The 21,677-nt window shown below is 39.0% G+C and overlaps 1 long non-coding RNA gene across 1 annotated transcript; it reads left to right on the forward strand.

The window, feature by feature from the left end:
• The first annotated feature begins 18,493 nt into the window (after window positions 1-18,493).
• On the forward strand, window positions 18,494-20,210 carry LOC131634580 (uncharacterized). Its single transcript, XR_009293580.1, has 2 exons — window positions 18,494-18,622; window positions 19,937-20,210. It is a non-coding gene; the product is annotated as an uncharacterized LOC131634580 (long non-coding RNA).
• Window positions 20,211-21,677: the final 1,467 nt, after the last annotated feature.

Below are 21,677 nucleotides of genomic sequence, written 5' to 3' on the forward strand. Positions count from 1 at the left end.
TGTGGTATGTTGTTTGTGCATTAGAATCATGTATTTGGAGTATTTTGATGTTATTGATGATCAATTTCGTAATGGCATAAGTTGGTATGTGTTTGGGATGCATAAAAGCCTTAAAAATCATGTTTTTCAGCTACTGGGTTCGTGGGAACCGGTTCCCATGTGGGAGGAACCGGGTTCCACTGTGTTAGAACGTTAAAAATAGCATTTTTGGGTTTAGGAACCGGTTCCCATGTGGGACGAACCGGGTTCCAGTACAAATTTCCAGCAGCGCGTTTTGAAAACTATTCTAACTTCAAACAGCTCTAATTTTCAAACCGTAAGTCCGTTTTTGACGCCGTTTTGGACATTGTTTCTTAAATTAAATACTCTATAATATAAAGTAAATAAAACAACAATAACTTGATTTTATTTTGAAAATCTTGATTTATTTCGTTCATGGCGTGTTTTGTACATTGTGTGCATGATTTGGTTAATGTGACAATGTGGTGATGTTGTAATGATATAACTGTGATTTGACGTTATATGTGGTGTGAATTATATATGATGAATAGGTGATATGGACGTAAGTTCCGAGTTTTGTATCGTGTTTATATTATTTATTGGGTGATGTTTTATATGTATGCGTGTGATATATTTGTATGAATGCTAAAACTAATGCATGCTTATTTGGTGATGAATTGGTGATGAATTGGTGATGATAATGAGACGATGTGATACATCGGATTGGTGATGGTTTAAGCATGTTATATGTTGCATTCATTCGCATACATTTTTGGTGATGGATCCCGGTGATGAAAGTGGATCAAAATGGTGGGCATAATTCCCATTGTGTGGAATTTGTGCTGGTTAAACTGTATCTCGGTGATGAAAAAGATCAGTTGGATGGGTGTATCCCATGTATGGTACCACATGCATAAGAGTCTGCATGGTCTTTGTATAAATTGTGACATGTCAGGATGAAATCCGGTGTTATGATTGTGTCGTGTTATTGTTGCATACTATTGACTTGTGCTTGTGATTAGTATGAATTAATTAATCTGAATATGCTAAGTAGAGTGGATAATTGCTTATGAAATTCTATATCTGATGATTTATAATGCTATTTAATTATGATGTAGTCTCACCCTTACTTTAATGATTTCAGATTGAAGTAGCGGCCTAAGCAATCGGTGAGGATGACTCGTAGAGTTTATCCGGTTATGTTGGGTCGTGTCGGTCATGCTCTGATCTTGTAACACTAGGGGACGATAGTCTTAGAGTTTACTTGTGATACACTATTTTGCCATTATTGTATAATGTACCGTTGATTTTATCGGAAATGTTTTATAACATTGTTGAATGAGTTTCCGCTGTGTTGAACATGTATTTTGATATTTTTGGATTATTCCTAATAAAGCATGACAAACGACTTGGTATTCTATTTCTTTTATTAATTGTAGCATCCTTGCTGTGTATTTACTCTGATTTTTATTTATTTCCGCGGGGGTTTAGAAGGGTGTTACAATAGTGGTATCAGAGCCTGGTTGGTTCGTCCGGCCAATTGTAGAGTAAGTTGAGTTACACGACAGTTGAATATTGTCGGCATATTATCCCTTGGTACGCGACATGTGAGTGAATCACTGTCGGTACTTGGTTGTTTGTTGTGGAGGTTTGTTTGAAACAAGTGGGGGAGAAGCTTGGCTTCTCGGTTATGTTTCAGTTGTAAGATGATTGATTCAGTAGGCTGTTGTTGGCAACCGTGCAAGCGTTGTTGGAGTTGTTGTTTTCCGAATTGAAGGTGACTTGAAATTAGGACTTGACTGGTAGTTAAGTTGGAACGTCTTGAAGGAAGATGATTAGAGGTAATTGATGAATATTTGTAGGAGAGGAAATTAGGAAGTTGCAATGTATCAGCTTTGCTGAGGGGCTGCATAGTTGTCAGTTGAGTAGTCTTGCGTTTCGGAAGAGGTTCAGTTGCAAGTTGCAAAGAGGATTGTTGTCGTAATGTTTCAGAAATCGCACTTCGGCAATGGGATGTGTTGCTCAAGTTATAATAATGTTTGGAAGTGAAGAGATATGATAAGGAGCTGTTTGGAATGTGATCGAGTTGAAGAGAATGAGTATTGGAGTGGGATTTTCGTAAGCAAAACGCAGGAAAATTGCGAAATAGCTGCAGAACTTCGAAAATTCATAACTGGAGTTCTGGACATCCGATTTGAGTTCCGTTTGAAGCGTCGGAAAGCTAAAGAGATGAACTTGGTTATAAAAATGGCTGCAGCAGCTGTAACATATTAAATTGTGACAGGATGATGTTGGAAAGAGGTGAAGTTGCGGTTACGCGTGCTCTTAGAACTAAACTTGTTTGTTGGTACTGCACGGGATATCAGTGTCAGAATTGAACGGATTGAATGAATGATTAAAAGGTTTGTTGAGAAGAAATTTTAGGAATTAAATGTACCATTTGAGGAGTTTTGGAAATATCATTTAAAGTGTCGCTGCATGGCGTCAGTGTTGCAATTTCGGACAACGATTGGAAAATTCATATCTTGAGATCCGAGTGTCTGATTTAAGTGCCGTTTGGGGCATTGCGAAGCTGACTTAATAACCATGAGATTGTTTACGGTGATTTCCGGTAAACAACCGCTAGTCCTCCAAACTATAATAAATATGATTTGGTTACTCGCAGGATCGACTAGATTGATCCTAGGACACATAGTCAATTAGATTGTTATCAATATTCTTTAGAACCATGTTCATGATTCGTTGTCTTCGACAAATGTTATTCGATTAAAAACATACACTTTTTAGTGATAACTTGATTATATGCGATTATGACTTTAAAATGTAGACAACGCATATAACATAACATGCAATTCTGTTAAAAAGAATCTTAAAACATAAAACTGTTAAAGATCTTGAAAGTAAGTAACATGAAGATAAATAACATGAAAGTAAATAACATGAAAGTAAATAACATGAAAGTAAATAACATGAAAGTTAAAGATACAGTAATGTAAATGATAAGAAGTAAATAGAATGCAAGAATTTAAAGATATTCGAAGACGAAAAGCAATAAAAGATAATACTCATGTATTAAGATGGTGGTGTCATACGTACATTTTCTCAGCGAACTCGTTCTCGTTAACGCTTGATACTTGAGTAAATATGTGAGTGATTTGTACAAAATGAACACACGGAATTCTATCATGAAAACTCCTATTTATACTAGTTTCGACCATAACGGCCCTACGCTAATCTGCTGCCACGTTTCTCATAAGAACTTCCAGCGATGACATCTGTGAATAAGCAGTTACGTGACTATCTTCGAATTTCAAATCTTCCCGCCTGAGTCCATCTTCGACGCGTGGCAGTATGCTAATAAACACTTACTAACAAACACGCTAAATAATAATACTTAAGTAAATTTATAAATTTTGTCTAAGTCTTCGAGGATATATCCTTCCAATAGCTTTCAGTAGCCATCACCTTCATAAAAAACTTAGACATTTCCTGCTATCGAAACATGGCCATCAGTAGCCATTTTATACTTCTCAGAGATGGTCATCAGTAACCACCTTGCCTTCGATTATGCACTCCTTCGAAGCACATATATTTGTTCAACGAAATCTTCAACTAACAAATTGCCCCCAATAAATGCCTGTTTCGAAGATCAACAGAAATAGGCGTTTTTTGCCATCATAAGATTTCGTCTCTTATTAAGTTTTGATAGTTCCAAGACTACTGACTAAACGTCATAATCATTGATAATCTCTGTTTCCGAAACGTCTTGTCATTCTCAAAATGTCTTCTCATAACTTACATTCCCACGTCCTTGACCTTACCTCCTGATTATTACTCCTATATACTAGGAGTAAAGCTGAATCTCTCGACCGCCATTGGATTAAATCATCATTCGCCACGTGTCCTTTGGGTTTTACCCAAAAGATTTTAAAAAAGGGTTTCCGTTAAACCTTTAAATACTTTGGACTTGCACTTTTTTTACAACTTCTCATTCCTATTTCTCCGTCTTCTTCATCAAACAAAGGAACCAACATCTTCAAACTTTTCAAATCTGAATTTCTCAAAACTCATCCGATGGCTTCATCTTCCAACGTTCTTCAACCTGCTCTAAAGCTCCAATCCACCACACGGTCTGGTGAAAACGAACATATTCCAAACCCTAACGTTGAAGAAGTTCGTGCTATTTACGCTTCCCAGGTAATCATACCCTTTGAACTTTCTGGAAAAACTTTTGCTTTTATGGGTCCATTGCCGGGTGAAGATAATCAAACCCTAAGTAGGTTCTTCCCTGCTTATTATAAGACTAGGCCATTAGTGAGCAAAGCTAACACAAATGAAGAGGGTTGCTCTCCTTCAGGAGAATCTGCTAATGTTGAAGAAACTTCAACCGTAGCCCCTTTGGCTTTGCCAAAAATTAGGTTAAATTATATGACCAACTTTGCTTTATTCGACACAAATACTTCTCGAGACAAAGCTCCCGCTCTTTCACCCGTGGTCGAAGATGCTCAGCCCATCAACACTATGCTGCCTGATGAACCCGTTAAAGAAAGTCATTCTACTGATGAGTCTCCAGCTACCCATCAAGACAAAAGTTTGGAAGGCGAAGATCACGCCCTCTCAGGTAGTGACAATGTGAATCTGCATCCTCATCACAGTGACGACACCGTGTCTGAATCAGATGCTACGGAGGAAACTTCCAAACTAGAAAAGCAAAACTTTCAAGAAGCTTCGACTCTTGACACAAAAGCTGATCCTGGGACCACTTCAATGCCTGCCCCTACGCCTTCGGAGCTAGAACAATTAAAGCATGCTGATCCTCTTAGTTTCTTGAAGATTATCATGAATGTGGATGCTTCTTCGTCTCCAAGTCCTGACGCTATTCCAGTTGCGACTGTGGAGTCTGGCAATCAAGAAGACACTTCTAGCGTGCTTTGACAAATCAAAGAGCGGTTCTTCGATGTCAATCTTGTGGAACTCCTCATTCGGGATCCTCTTAAGAGTCATGGTTTACATCAACTTTTGAGAAAAGTAGATTTACTTCAAGTCTCCACAACAGTCTCAGATGTACTTGTTCTGTTAGGCTCCTTGGTTGAGCAACTTCAAGCTGATATCCTTCGAAAACGAAATATCGAAAGAGAGTTATCTGAAGCAATAGCCTCCCGTGATTCTTCATGGAATTCTGCAGTAGATGCAACCCAACGAGGCGAGGCCCTCAAACTTAAGCAATCAGAAGACCAGAAGGCCTTTGATGATCATGCAAAAAATATCAAGATCTGGAAACAAGAGATAAAGGCACTTGAGGAGAAAATCGAGGAAGCTGAACGCAGCCAGGCAACCATCCAACAATCCAATCAAAAGGAGTTGGTCGAAATAGTACAATCAGGGATCACACATTTCGAGGCTGCTCAAAAATTAATTCCTGAGATCGAAAGGTTGAAGAAGCAACGATCGGTGATCGAACTCCGTATGACTTCTTGGGAGTCACAATATTCAAAGATCAAGAATAACCTCCCTGAGGGTTTCAACTAGCTGCTTCGAACCTTATTATCTGTTGCGTTCTCATTTGTAATCGAAACCTCATATGTTTTGTAAAAGCACTTATTTATATGCTTAACTTCTCCCTTAATATAATATTTATCAGCACTATTTCTTAGCAAATCTTTTCAATCTCTTGCCAAAATATATTTTCAGATCCTCCACAGTATTCTTCATTAATGCAACATGTAAACTCCGAATACTCTTCGCGACCTCTTAGCCTTTGGACTTGACGTTTCTACTTCTTTAGCCCTACTCATGACTAACAGTAACGTTACTTTTTCAAAACGTCATTTCAAGACGTGCGTGAATCAGTTTCATGATTGCTGTTCAACTTCCAAGGGCGGGAAACGGCGGATGTAATAACTCCTCTCTTTGAAAAAACCAACTGCAGTCTAATCAATTATTAAGAAACTAAACCAACCTTTAGTATTCCCCTTCTATATAAAGGTCCAATATCACCCTTATTTTCTTCATTCACTCATTCTCTTCTTTCCTAAACTCAGAAAAGAGAAACCATTTTTCTTCCTCCAAAACCTTCTTCTCTTTTTCATAATGGCCGAAATCCTCTCACTCAATGAAATCAAAACCCTTATCCGGAGCGAGTTCAGACTTTCTGAGGATGAACTCCTTCGCCACTTTGTCACTTTTGAAACTTTGTTTGCCAATCAGGAGTTGGACTTCTACTTTGAGGAAGTCTTGGAAGGTGCTGTTTATCCAAACATGTTGGCTGAATTTTGGATGAATGCTACTGTACGCATAGATCCTGAAGGTAGAACCACCATAGATTCTGAGATTCGGCATGCACGTTTCAGTATTACTCCTGCCACCATTGCTCACTTAATCAAGTGTAGTAACTCTGGGGAACGCTTTGATGATGATGTCTTTAACATGACCACGCATCTCATGCTGAGGTCCGTCATGGAAAATGATCCTTTCAGCGCCAGAGTTGTTAGGATCTGGCATCAGATGCTCGTAGGCAACTTCCAGCCTCGGAGGGTCAACGAAAACAACATCTTGGTTGAAGATTTGGAGTTCATCTTCTGTGGTCTTCGAGGGAAGAAGATCAACATTCCTTTGATGATATTCAAAGGTCTTGTGAAAGCTGTCTCTATTGGTACTGAACGGCAGAGGAACGTGACTTGCCTCCCTTACGGAAGACTTCTTTCTTTCATCTTTCAAAGAAAGGGTGTAGTGAGACGCATGCGTGAGGGCGGAGCCATCGACATGTTCGAAGCCGAACCTTCACCCGTGTTGTCCTTGGAGGGTTTAAACCAAAGGATTAACTAACAACTTTCCTTTTTCCTTTGTCTTAGGGTTTTTATGCTTTCTTTCCTTTTTGTTGTACTTTCAGATCCTGTTTGGATCTTTTGTAATGCATGCAAAACCCAAGTTATGAATGACAAATATTTTGAAATTTCTTTAGACTTTTCCTTTTTTAAGTCTGTTATTCTGCATGTAAAGCCATTTTGATCAATATGGCTCATGTGTTTTGACACATGGCTAACCATTTTGGCTTTTCGTGACACCTCAAGTGTCTACGTTTTTGCAATCTTAACTTCGAACATGCTTGGCTTATATTTCTTCAAATACTTCCCATTTACTCTTAAGATCCTACGATCTTCTGCTAATTCTTCAATTTCATAAGCATTGTTCGAAAATGTGTTTAAGATTCGAAAAGGTCCTTCCCAATGTGGGGACCATTTACCAAACGCCTGATTTTTTCGGTCTATAGGTAAAATAACTTTCCAGACTAAATCATTATTAACAAAAGTTTTACCTTTCACCTTTTTATTGTATGCTCTGGATACTCTTTCTTTCTGTCTTTTAATCATTTCCAATGCTCGAAGCCTGTCTTCGTCTAGATCTACCAACTCATTCATCATTAACTCCCAGTAAACGTTGGGAGAAATGTCTGCTTGTCTTTGTATTCTTACTGACTGCAAAAATATTTCGATTGGTAGTACCGCATCATGTCCAAACGTCAACTGGAAAGGAGTTGTATTTGTAGCTTCTTTTGGAGAGGTTCGACAAGCCCAAAGTGCTTGATCTAAAGTCTTATGCCAATTCTTGGGTTTCTTCCCCACATGCTTCTTAATAAGACCAATTATAATTTTATTTGCTGCTTCGACTTGTCCATTTGCTTGAGCATAATAAGGTGTGGATGTTAGCAACTTGAATCCTATTTCCTTGGCAAAGTCCTGCATTTTTCGTCCAGTGAAGACTGATCCCTGATCAGTTGTTATGCTTTCTGGGATTCCGAACCTATATATAATATATTTTTGAATAAACTCAATCACCGCTTCTTGGTCCACATTTGCCAATGGTATTGCTTCGACCCATTTTGTGAAATAATCTATTCCTACCAAAATGTACCTTTGACCTCTGGATGATTTAGGGTGAATTTCTCCAATTAAATCTAAAGCCCATCCTCTGAAAGGCCAAGGTTTCACTATTGTACTGAGTTCATTTGCTGGAGCATGTTGTATACCTGCGTGTTCTTGGCATTCTTGGCACCCCTTGGCAAATTCTATGCAATCTTTCAACATTGAAGGCCAATACATCCCATAACGAAACAAAAGCCATTTCATCTTATGTCCTGCTTGATGTGCACCACATGCCCCACTGTGTACGTTTGATAGAGCCAAGTATGCTTCTGCTTCGCCCAAGCATTTCAGCAATACCCCTTCAGGAGTTTTCTTGAACAATTCGTTCCCCATTAGAAAATATGACAAGGCTCTATATTTGATTTTTCTATCTGTCTCCGTCGAAGGATTCTTCAAATAGTTGATTATTGGGCTCCTCCAATCCGTGTCTGCCAAAGAGTCAATATTTAGGACTTCGAACTCTTCTTTGTTGGCATAACCCAATTGTGAATTCTCTAGATCGCTCGGAGAAAGTTTAGTAGACATTGCTCTTCCTCTTACTTCGATCAATTCTTCCAATTTTTCTTTCGATACTTTGTATCCTGAAGCCAACTGTGCCAAGTCGTTCGCTTCTTGGTTATTCACCCTTGATACATGTTTCAATTCTACGTATTCGAATTTCTTGAGTAGCCTATTTGCAATGACAAAGTACATGATTAGATTCTCTTTGATGCACTTGTATTCTTTTGTTAATTGTTTGATGACCAATTCGGAGTCTCCTTTAATTTCGACTCTGGTTGCCCCCAATTCTAACAAAGCCTCAAGTCCAGCGATTAACGCTTCGTACTCAGCTTCATTGTTGGAGCATAATGGTCCTTCGAGTTTGTACTTGAGCTTTGTTGGAATTCCATCAGGAGAAATTATCAACACTCCAACTCCAGAACCTTCTCTATGTGTCGACCCATCGAAGTACAACTTCCAAGGTTTTAGGTCCACGTAATGCTGATGATTCTCGACCACTGCGTGATCGACAATGAAGTCTGACACAATTTGGCCTTTCATTGCCTTGAGAGGTTGGAATATTAGCGAATATTCCGTTAGGGCTAAAGCCCACTTGCCAATTCGACTATGTAATATTGGCTTGGATAACATATGCTTAATAACATCACAATGAGACGAAACGTAAACATCAACTGGCTTTATATAATACTTAAGTTTAATACAAGAGAAATACAAACAAAGGCAGAGTTTTTCTATAGCAGTATATCTAGTCTCTGCATCATTGAGTACTCTACTTAAGTAGTAAATGGCTCTTTCGATGCCATTTTCATCTTCTTGTGCCAGCATGCTGCCTATTGTTTTGTCTGATGCTGAAATGTACAGGCGCATGTGTTTCTTCCCATTTGGGGGAGATAAGATTGGTGGACAAGTCAAGTATTGCTTTATCTGATCGAAAGCTTCTTGATGTTCAGCACGCCATTCGAACTTTCCTTGCTTAAGCCGTAGTAAAGGCGAGAAGGCTTGCGTGCGTCCACTCAAATTAGAGATAAATCTTCTTAAAAAATTTATCTTTCCCAATAATGATTGTAACTCTTTCTTCGTGGATGGAGATTTGGTTTCCATGATGGCTTTTGTCTTGTTCTGGTTGATCTCTATTCCCTTTTTATGGACTACGAAACCCAAGAAATCTCCTGCTTGTACAAAGAAAGCACATTTAAGGGGGTTCATCTTCAATCCGTGTTTCCTCATTCTTTCGAATGATTGGTTTAAATGATCGAGATGACTTATTCCCGAAGTAGATTTCACCACAATGTCGTCTATATATACTTGCATGAATGTTTCTATAAAGTCATGGAATATAGAGTTCATTGCTCTTTGGTAAGTTGCCCCAGCATTTTTTAAACCAAAAGGCATTACAACCCATTCGTAAGTGCCTATTGCCCCTGGGCAACGAAACGCTGTCTTGGATACATCATCTTCTGCAATAAAGATCTGATTATATCCTGAGTATCCATCCAACATACTTAGATACTCAAAACCTGCGGCTGAGTCTACCAGCATTTCTGCTACAGGCATGGGATATTCGTCTTTAGGAGTGGCTGCATTAAGATCACGAAAGTCTATGCATACTCGTAAAGAGCCATTCTTTTTAATTACAGGCACTATATTGGCAATCCATTCGACATACCTTGTAGTTTGGATAAACTTGCAACGTAAAAGCCTTTCGACCTCTGCTTTAATCTTCGAATGGATCTCTGGCGCGAATCTTCTAGGAGTTTGCTTCACAGGTTTCTTCCCTTCTTTTATCGGAAGCTTCAATTCGACTAGATCCCTTCCTAGACCAGGCATCTCATCATAATCCCAAGCAAAGCAATCTCTATTTTCTTTCAGCATTTTGATGACCGTTGCTTTTAATTCTGGCTCTAATTTCGCGCTGATATATGTTATCCTCTTTTGATCCCTGTCTCCGAGGTTTACTTCTTCGAGTGGATCTTGGGCTAACATCTTTATATTAGAAGCCATTGGGTCTTTTTCGAACCCTAAAGGTTCTTCGTCGTATATTGCATCTAATCTTTGGTTTGATCCTTCGTCCATAATCTCTTCGTCTAGGATCGTATCTTTGGAGTGTTTGAAATCTGTATGCACCTCCAATTCTGCTATCTCTTCTTTGATTTGGATGGTATCTACCTTTACATCTGCTAATTCGGCCTCGAGAGCCGCCTTTTGTTTGTTCTCGGCCACATAGGCCGAAATCCTTTCGAAGAATGAAGACTCAGACATGATTAATGTCATCGTCCCAGCCTGTTGGCCGTATTGCTGCATGATCTTCTAAAGGTGCTGTATCCGTTGGACCATCCATGATCTCTCTATCCCATTGGAATCCGTTTGGGTGCAAAGTAAGATAATACAATGCATTCTTATTTGGGGTGTACATCTCTTCTGCAGTATGACAAGGTCCTATATTTGCCAGATTCCTATCGAAGTTGGATTTATTTACCTGGTTAACTTCAGCCATATAGTAACTCTGATCACCTTCGATGTTCTCTACTATGCCATCTTCTCTCCAGATTGTCACCCTTTGATGCATTGTGGAGGGTACAGCTGCTACCCCATGAATCCATTCCCTTCCGAGCAACAGGTTATAGTTTGCTTTTGCTGGTATAACCATGAACATAGTGGGTCTGGTAACTGAGCCTACTGTCAAATTAACTTGAACAACTCCCAGTGTTTGTCCTATCTTACCTTCATAGTTAGACAGGACCATGTTATGTGGTCTTATGTCCGTATCGAACATGCCAATTCTCTTTATCATATACTGGGGCATCAAATTTACTGCTGCTCCCCCATCAACTAGGACTTTATTGATGCCAACATTCTCAATCTTAGCCCTAATGTAGAGTGGTTTCAAATGATTTCTCATACCCTCATCAGGCCTCTCGAAGAAAGCATTCTGCTCTTCGACTGCACCATTATTTAGCACATAGTAACACACAGGTCTGTGTTTTGCCATTTCTTCGATATCAGCCTCCTCACAGTCTTCTACCTCAGTTTCTTGGTTAAACTCGTGAGGGAGTACGGACACAACATTGCAATTTAAATTTATAGACGAGACTCCATCAGAATCAAAATCATTTGTCATTCTGTCCTCTTCGTTCCAGGAATTTGACCGCATCTTATCTTCTTCATCCAAGAGCTTTTCAGCTTCGAACAATGCACGTTCCACCGGAGGTTTGTTTGACTTTGCTCCCTGGTATGGGACTTGGTTGCTGCTAGTTTCTCCAGTTTCTCTTGGTCTATATTCCTTCTGGGCCTTTTTCATCCTCTGGTGCCTCCTCCATTGGGACCGAGACATAGGGTTTTTTCCCTTATAGTTCTCCAATCGATATGTCTCTCGATTTGGCCTTTGAAATTGTCTCCTATATGCCATTGCGGTTCTTCCTCCTTGGTCCCAACTACGCCATTTGTTGGTTCTTGCATCAGCTTGTACCCATCTATCCCTAGGTGGATCTGCAGGGATTTTGAACGTTACCCTTCGAACTCTAGGGTGTGGACTATCTGGTCTCTTCGTTGGGGTCCATACATCGAAACCATACAGGTCAGGACGTAGCCCCTGAGTTTCTTGATTCATGGAGCAGTGCACACGTTCAAATGATCGTGCTAGCATCTCATCATAGGCTGCCCCACATCTGGGGCAGAGTGCAACTTCAGAGTTCCCCTTGTGGCATCTGATCAAAAATCCTAATAAGCTTTCATCCATCCTTGGGTACACTTGTAGTAAAGGATTTGGTTCTCTCCCTGGGTGTTCCCATCTTTCACGTCGAGCCCTTTCGAAATTGGTTTCGATTCTTCGATTCAGCATGATCGAACACCTTGGGCACATCCATTGTTTTCCGCCATTTCTCTCATGGCAATTCCATAGGTAGTCTTTGAGGCTTTCAGCTCTTAGAGGAACTTTAATACCCCCATTCTGCCTTGTCAGCCGTGTCTCTAGTTCGCCAAACTCAGATGTTGGGTGTCTGGCGCTAACCATGTTGACCACCGCTGGAGCAACTTCAGAGATTTGGATTTTCTGGAGTTTCATCCTGAGGTCTTCAGTGGCCTCATTGCTCTCTTCTTTTGGTGCTTCAGTCATCTCTATTTGGGAAGCTTCTTCAATCTCAGTATTGAAGATTATTTCATCATTCAGGCTTTCAGTAGCCTGCTTTCCGTTGAGCATTGCCTTAGTTTCCGCCACTTCGATCTCCGATACCTCCACCATGTTGATATCTTCTACCTCACAGAGGCTAGCATCAGCAATGTTTAGGGGATTGGTATCGACCCTCATGTGACTCTTGGTCTTGTCAGCAAATTTCAACCTTCCATCATTGATAGCATTTTGAATTAGATCCCTGAAAAGAAAACATTGTGAAGTTTTATGGCCTAAAAACCCATGATATTTACAGAAACCTCTTTTCTTCCGTTGTTCCAACGGAGGAATTTTGGAATTAGGAGGTAGTATCATTTGGCCATCTTTTACTAATAGATCAAATATTTCATCACACTTAGTAATATCAAATGTATAAGTTTTCTTAGGAAACCTATCATTCTTATCATTTTCTACAGGGTTCTTTCCATTTGCAGGATTTAATAGTTTGCAGGCATAAGGTGGTGCCTCTTTTAATTCTGCTAAGTCTATTTCGACTTCCTCCAGGCTATATGAGTCATCGCAAGACTCATCATCAGCGTCTTCGACTTCGACGTACGCTATCCTTTCCTTCTTATGACTTTTGTTAGCCCTAGCCTTTTCTGCTTTCAAGCGTTCGACCTGTCGAACTCTATCCGCTAACTGGGCCATGTCCCTAAGGTATTGGGTATCTAATTTCTTTCTTATTGAGTAGTCTAGACCACCTGCTGCCATTTCGACAAGTTCGTGCTCAGGAACTGTCGTAAAACACCTAGATTTCAACAGACGGAACCTATTCAAATAATCATCAATAGTCTCCGTGAATTTCCTCTTAACACTGGCCAATTCCTTCAAACTTATCTTAGTTTGACCCATGTAAAATTGCTCATGGAACAATCTTTCTAGGTATGCCCACGCATCTATCGAATTGGGTGGCAAAGTAGTAAACCAGATAAAGGCATTCTTTGTCAGCGAACTAGGGAAATACTTGATCCTTAAGTCCTCGTTTCCTGCCAAGTCCCCTGCTTCTGTTAGATACCTAGCAATGTGTTCCACTGTCGATTCGTTAGTTTCGCCTGAAAATTTTGTAAATTTGGGTACCTTAGTGCCCCTAGGTAATTCTGTCTGCATAATATAGTCTGATATAGGGGATGTATAATTTGGACGTCTGAGTCCAGTACTTAGGCCATTATTGGCCATCACCCTTTCTATCATAGCAGTCAGGTTATTCTCCGTGGCCAGATTTTCCCTTCTGACTCTTTGAACAACCCCATCTGGATGTTCATTTCTACCTACAATTCTTACTCTGGGTTGTTCTTCCTCCGTTTCTTGTCGAACGGGGACGGTTCTTTGACTTGAAGTCTCTAAATTAATTACTGGAGTTTCTTCCGTCCAATTCGTCCTCCGCAAGGAGCTTATATCTCGGATGGGTGGTCTCGAGGATGGGCCCTCATCTTGTATGCGTTCTAAAACGGGCATTTCCTCTTGGTATGCGGGCTGTTTATCTTTCCTTTTTGGTTGTGTCACACCCATGAACTCCGACATCCGATTCATTTGAGATGACATCTTTCGGAAAGTTTCTACATTTTCCCTATTTGTGCAAGTAATGTTTGTCAACAATGGGGTAAAGATTGAAGTCAATTCTTTGGCTAAGGCCCCTAGCATATCATGGTTGCTTGCATCCATTTCTTGTCGAAATGCTGCTTGGCTGTTTGTGGTATAAAGAGGCACCTGGGTAGAAAAACCACCGTTGTATGTACTTCGACTTGCAGATCCCACATTTGGTGAAAATGTCGCATTATTAGTTGGGGCATAAGTAGGTCCGGCCCCTCGTACGCCTGATCCAAAAGGAAATGGCATCCCGAATGAAGAATTTGGCCTCCATTCGAAAGTTGAATTCGTGCCTTGACTAGACAAGTTATTCGCAGCATTTGTTGAGGGAAACGGTAATACTTCATCTGCACTCGTGGTCGAAGGTGCAGCTGTTGACACTGAAACTGGCAAAGTCCCTGAAAGTCCTGTATTATTCTCAGGCACCGACTGGGAATTATCTGCAGGTCTCGATCCATTTGGACCCGTTGTATCCCTTGTTCCTTGAGTGGAATTCGAATTTGCCGCTCCTGATCCTGTGCCTTGTGAGGGATCTTGATTACCCCCTGCACTGGCTGTAACAGCCATTTTCTTGTTGTACCTTCGTTTGGGAACCGGTTGTGCACTGTTTGTTAATTTACCGTTCCTAAGGTTCATACAAGGTCTTGATATTGTCTAGACAAAACAAAGCAATTGATTAAAACAATCTGTTCGACACAGTCCCACTGGGCGTGCCAATTTGTTTACGGTGATTTCCGGTAAACAACCGCTAGTCCTCCAAACTATAATAAATATGATTTGGTTACTCGCAGGATCGACTAGATTGATCCTAGGACACATAGTCAATTAGATTGTTATCAATATTCTTTAGAACCATGTTCATGATTCGTTGTCTTCGACAAATGTTATTCGATTAAAAACATACACTTTTTAGTGATGACTTGATTATATGCGATTATGACTTTAAAATGTAGACAACGCATATAACATAACATGCAATTCTGTTAAAAAGAATCTTAAAACATAAAACTGTTAAAGATCTTGAAAGTAAGTAACATGAAGATAAATAACATGAAAGTAAATAACATGAAAGTAAATAACATGAAAGTAAATAACATGAAAGTTAAAGATACAGTAATGTAAATGATAAGAAGTAAATAGAATGCAAGAATTTAAAGATATTCGAAGACGAAAAGCAATAAAAGATAATACTCATGTATTAAGATGGTGGTGTCATACGTACATTTTCTCAGCGAACTCGTTCTCGTTAACGCTTGATACTTGAGTAAATATGTGAGTGATTTGTACAAAATGAACACACGGAATTCTATCATGAAAACTCCTATTTATACTAGTTTCGACCATAACGGCCCTACGCTAATCTGCTGCCACGTTTCTCATAAGAACTTCCAGCGATGACATCTGTGAATAAGCAGTTACGTGACTATCTTCGAATTTCAAATCTTCCCGCCTGAGTCCATCTTCGACGCGTGGCAGTATGCTAATAAACACTTACTAACAAACACGCTAAATAATAATACTTAAGTAAATTTATAAATTTTGTCTAAGTCTTCGAGGATATATCCTTCCAATAGCTTTCAGTAGCCATCACCTTCATAAAAAACTTAGACATTTCCTGCTATCGAAACATGGCCATCAGTAGCCATTTTATACTTCTCAGAGATGGTCATCAGTAACCACCTTGCCTTCGATTATGCACTCCTTCGAAGCACATATATTTGTTCAACGAAATCTTCAGCTAACAGAGATATATTGTTATTTGATATTTAAAACTTGTTTGAAATGTGTTCCCCCTTATAAAAACAGAGGCGTGTGGATTCTGGGTTGCTGGGAACCGGTTCCCCGATAGAGACAACCCGGTTCCCCATAGTAAAAATCAGAGACGAGTTATGGGAAGCAGCCAGGAACCGGTTCCTGTATGGGAGGAACCGGGTTCTACTGTGAGTTTTTGGAAAACTGTTTTTACTTTTAAAACCCATAACTTTTGATCCTATGAGGAGATATTCTGAAGTTGGTTAAGCGCAAAACTTGTTGAATAGGAATGCCTACTACCGCGATTGTTTGAAACAAAATTGAGTAGAATATGTTGTTGAGGATTAAGTTGATGAGGTGTTCATTAATAAAGATGATTTGAGTACCGATGTATTTTAGTGAAGAATGAATTAGTAGAAAAGGTGAAATAAGTTTTAGTACGGTTGAAGTCGTATTTATGATGCCAAAGCAACGACATGTATAGAAGAAGAATTGTAGAGGATTTCTTACACCTATTGGTGTGAGGAAGAATTTGTTGAGATTCCGAGTGGAATGATGCTTGGACGCAAAAGATGTCTTGGGATTTAGAGTGAAACCAGGAGTATGAATGTTGTCGCGGTCTTTTGCTAAGATGAAGATTTTGATTTGGAACAGATAAATAGTAAGGTACGAGTATATTAGTGATTATGAAGTTGGAAGTACTTAACAGGTGTGTGAATGCTAAGTGACCATGAAGCAGATTATGTAAAATGTTTGGATGTTGGTATCCCACTGACAAGATCCAATGAAAAGGAAGTGTGCGAGTTGTAAATACTCAGAGTGAACTATTGGACTATGACGATGTTAATGAGTTTGAGTGCAAACTCAGAAAAGGACACTATTATGTAGTAACGACGGTTTATGCTTAAATATGGTTGTCGACTATCTATTGACAAATTGAGGACTTGATCACCCTTAATCTCTTGTTGATAGTAGACGGGATCATATAAATGGGATGAACTTGTTTTGTTACCTTAATGGTATAAGTTGTGATGGATATTAAACCGTGAGAATAATCACTCACCATGTTGTGTGATTTTATGAAGAAGTGAATAGGAAAGAGTGCAATATATTGGACGGTGACTTAAGACGGGTAATCAGAATCGCGTAGCGAAAGTGTGATGTGGAGTAGTGTTATGAGTATTACTCGTGGGCAGTGAGGAATTAATATGTCAGGAGCCTACATAGAGGATGTGTATTGATCTATATGTTGGATTTATAATCTAGTGGATGAAAGGATGTCATTTCGGAGAATTAGTACTCTTTTGAATAATTGCCGAGATGATGAGTATGTTATTGTGGATGTAGTTAGTTAACGAGTATGTATTCAGCGAAGTTAAGGCGATGAGTTGATACTATATGATGCTATAATAATTTTGTACTGTTGTAAGGTGTTATTGTAGATTTCCAGATATAATGGGAATTATACTCTAGGAAGGACGAAGTTGATTTAATTCTTAGAGAAGAGCGGGACTCAGTTTGAGATATTTTGTAAGCAATGGTATATTAAGGATGATGAGTGTGATTATAATTACTTGTGTGTACTCGTTCTGATGGTTAGAATGTTTAAATAGAGGGAGTAAATGAGTACTTTGTTTTTGAGTGCGAGTAAGTGTTGCTAAATGGTAGATTAGTACCATGTATGATAAAGAAGGATTCTGGAACGAATGAGTAAAGAGAGTTGGAATTGGATAAAACTGAGAAATCTAATTGGTAATGACGATTGTAATGAGTAATCAAATAGAGCAGCAAAAGCAGAATGTAACATGTTGGATAATTGCTGGTATAACTTGAGAGGAGTCTGATAGTTGAAATTCAATGGTATAGGAATGTTATTGTCGAACTCTTGAAGGAAGCAGTTGGTGAAAAGTGTAAGTGTTATTTCATCGCTCAGATGGAAAAGTGTGTCTAAGGTTGGTACGTTCGGTAGATGGAATTCTTTACTACAGTGTTGATCGGGTGTGGTCATACCATGGTTTTGTAATTATATTACTCAGTTATTGGGCGTATTGTATGAGTCGCACCTTGACGCCCCATTGTCGTTAACCTTGGGAGATATGGCGAGTGGTACACCTTGGGGTGGTCAAATGCGACGTAAGTGCTGAGATTGAATGCATGAGGCATGCTTATGTTGGTTATGTCAGATGAATTTTTAGGTTCGACTAAGAAAGTGATAACTGAGAACGGGAGAGTCAGATGAAGGACTCTTATCCGGAACTTTTCACTTGAGGTATGTTTTCGAGGACGAAAACTCTTTTAGTGGGGGAGAGTTGTAACACCCCGAAAATTATTTCTAATTATTTAATTTAAGTAGAAAAATTATCTAATTGGTATAATTGATGGTGTGAGGAACATTGAGAAATATTGGAAATTTAATTAATAATTAGAATTATTGGTGGTTTGTGGAAGTTAATTGGAAAAGAATGGTTTATGATGTTGGGCCACGTGTGGTGTTAAGGAATGAGGGGGGTGTTATATTAGTAAAGGCCCTATTCTAATTAAAAGTTATTTTATAAAATAATGAGGAATTGGGAGAAAGGAAAAAGGAACGTGAAAAGCAGAGTTGGGAGAAAAGACTTTGATCGTAGAAGTGAGAAGAGCAAAGGAAGGAGGAAAACCCCAAAGTTCAAGGATCAATTCAAGAATCTCCATCAAGGTAAGGGGTGATTACTCTAATTATGTAGTATTATGATTTTGATGATAATAGGATTGAATTAAGGGATTAGAATCTCTATTTGGGATGTTAGGTTTTGTGAAGTTTCAACACTGACATGTATGATTTGATGAATTAACTGCAATTGATGATGTAATATTGTTACATAGTGTTGTGGTATGTTGTTTGTGCATTAGAATCATGTATTTGGAGTATTTTGATGTTATTGATGATCAATTTCGTAATGGCATAAGTTGGTATGTGTTTGGGATGCATAAAAGCCTTAAAAATCATGTTTTTCAGCTACTGGGTTCGTGGGAACCGGTTCCCATGTGGGAGGAACCGGGTTCCACTGTGTTAGAACGTTAAAAATAGCATTTTTGGGTTTAGGAACCGGTTCCCATGTGGGACGAACCGGGTTCCAGTACAAATTTTCAGCAGCGCGTTTTGAAAACTATTCTAACTTCAAACAGCTCTAATTTTCAAACCGTAAGTCCGTTTTTGACGCCGTTTTGGACATTGTTTCTTAAATTAAATACTCTATAATATAAAGTAAATAAAACAACAATAACTTGATTTTATTTTGAAAATCTTGATTTATTTCGTTCATGGCGTGTTTTGTACATTGTGTGCATGATTTGGTTAATGTGACAATGTGGTGATGTTGTAATGATATAACTGTGATTTGACGTTATATGTGGTGTGAATTATATATGATGAATAGGTGATATGGACGTAAGTTCCGAGTTTTGTATCGTGTTTATATTATTTATTGGGTGATGTTTTATATGTATGCGTGTGATATATTTGTATGAATGCTAAAACTAATGCATGCTTATTTGGTGATGAATTGGTGATGAATTGGTGATGATAATGAGACGATGTGATACATCGGATTGGTGATGGTTTAAGCATGTTATATGTTGCATTCATTCGCATACATTTTTGGTGATGGATCCCGGTGATGAAAGTGGATCAAAATGGTGGGCATAATTCCCATTGTGTGGAATTTGTGCTGGTTAAACTGTATCTCGGTGATGAAAAAGATCAGTTGGATGGGTGTATCCCATGTATGGTACCACATGCATAAGAGTCTGCATGGTCTTTGTATAAATTGTGACATGTCAGGATGAAATCCGGTGTTATGATTGTGTCGTGTTATTGTTGCATACTATTGACTTGTGCTTGTGATTAGTATGAATTAATTAATCTGAATATGCTAAGTAGAGTGGATAATTGCTTATGAAATTCTATATCTGATGATTTATAATGCTATTTAATTATGATGTAGTCTCACCCTTACTTTAATGATTTCAGATTGAAGTAGCGGCCTAAGCAATCGGTGAGGATGACTCGTAGAGTTTATCCGGTTATGTTGGGTCGTGTCGGTCATGCTCTGATCTTGTAACACTGGGGGACGATAGTCTTAGAGTTTACTTGTGATACACTATTTTGCCATTATTGTATAATGTACCGTTGATTTTATCGGAAATGTTTTATAACATTGTTGAATGAGTTTCCGCTGTGTTGAACATGTATTTTGATATTTTTGGATTATTCCTAATAAAGCATGACAAACGACTTGGTATTCTATTTCTTTTATTAATTGTAGCATCCTTGCTGTGTATTTACTCTGATTTTTATTTATTTCCGCGGGGGTTTAGAAGGGTGTTACAATAGTGGTATCAGAGCTTGGTTGGTTCGTCCGGCCAATTGTAGAGTAAGTTGAGTTACACGACAGTTGAATATTGTCGGCATATTATCCCTTGGTACGCGACATGTGAGTGAATCACTGTCGGTACTTGGTTGTTTGTTGTGGAGGTTTGTTTGAAACAAGTGGGGGAGAAGCTTGGCTTCTCGGTTATGTTTCAGTTGTAAGATGATTGATTCAGTAGGCTGTTGTTGGCAACCGTGCAAGCGTTGTTGGAGTTGTTGTTTTCCGAATTGAAGGTGACTTGAAATTAGGACTTGACTGGTAGTTAAGTTGGAACGTCTTGAAGGAAGATGATTAGAGGTAATTGATGAATATTTGTAGGAGAGGAAATTAGGAAGTTGCAATGTATCAGCTTTGCTGAGGGGCTGCATAGTTGTCAGTTGAGTAGTCTTGCGTTTCGGAAGAGGTTCAGTTGCAAGTTGCAAAGAGGATTGTTGTCGTAATGTTTCAGAAATCGCACTTCGGCAATGGGATGTGTTGCTCAAGTTATAATAATGTTTGGAAGTGAAGAGATATGATAAGGAGCTGTTTGGAATGTGATCGAGTTGAAGAGAATGAGTATTGGAGTGGGATTTTCGTAAGCAAAACGCAGGAAAATTGCGAAATAGCTGCAGAACTTCGAAAATTCATAACTGGAGTTCTGGACATCCGATTTGAGTTCCGTTTGAAGCGTCGGAAAGCTAAAGAGATGAACTTGGTTATAAAAATGGCTGCAGCAGCTGTAACATATTAAATTGTGACAGGATGATGTTGGAAAGAGGTGAAGTTGCGGTTACGCGTGCTCTTAGAACTAAACTTGTTTGTTGGTACTGCACGGGATATCAGTGTCAGAATTGAACGGATTGAAGGAATGATTAAAAGGTTTGTTGAGAAGAAATTTTAGGAATTAAATGTACCATTTGAGGAGTTTTGGAAATATCATTTAAAGTGTCGCTGCATGGCGTCAGTGTTGCAATTTCGGACAACGATTGGAAAATTCATATCTTGAGATCCGAGTGTCTGATTTAAGTGCCGTTTGGGGCATTGCGAAGCTGACTTAATAACCATGAGATATATTGTTATTTGATATTTAAAACTTGTTTGAAATGTGTTCCCCCTTATAAAAACAGAGGCGTGTGGATTCTGGGTTGCTGGGAACCGGTTCCCCGATAGAGACAACCCGGTTCCCCATAGTAAAAATCAGAGACGAGTTATGGGAAGCAGCCAGGAACCGGTTCCTGTATGGGAGGAACCGGGTTCTACTGTGAGTTTTTGGAAAACTGTTTTTACTTTTAAAACCCATAACTTTTGATCCTATGAGGAGATATTCTGAAGTTGGTTAAGCGCAAAACTTGTTGAATAGGA

Source organism: Vicia villosa, unplaced genomic scaffold (assembly GCF_029867415.1).
Source record: "Vicia villosa cultivar HV-30 ecotype Madison, WI unplaced genomic scaffold, Vvil1.0 ctg.001316F_1_1, whole genome shotgun sequence".
NCBI classification, from domain to species: domain Eukaryota; kingdom Viridiplantae; phylum Streptophyta; class Magnoliopsida; order Fabales; family Fabaceae; genus Vicia; species Vicia villosa.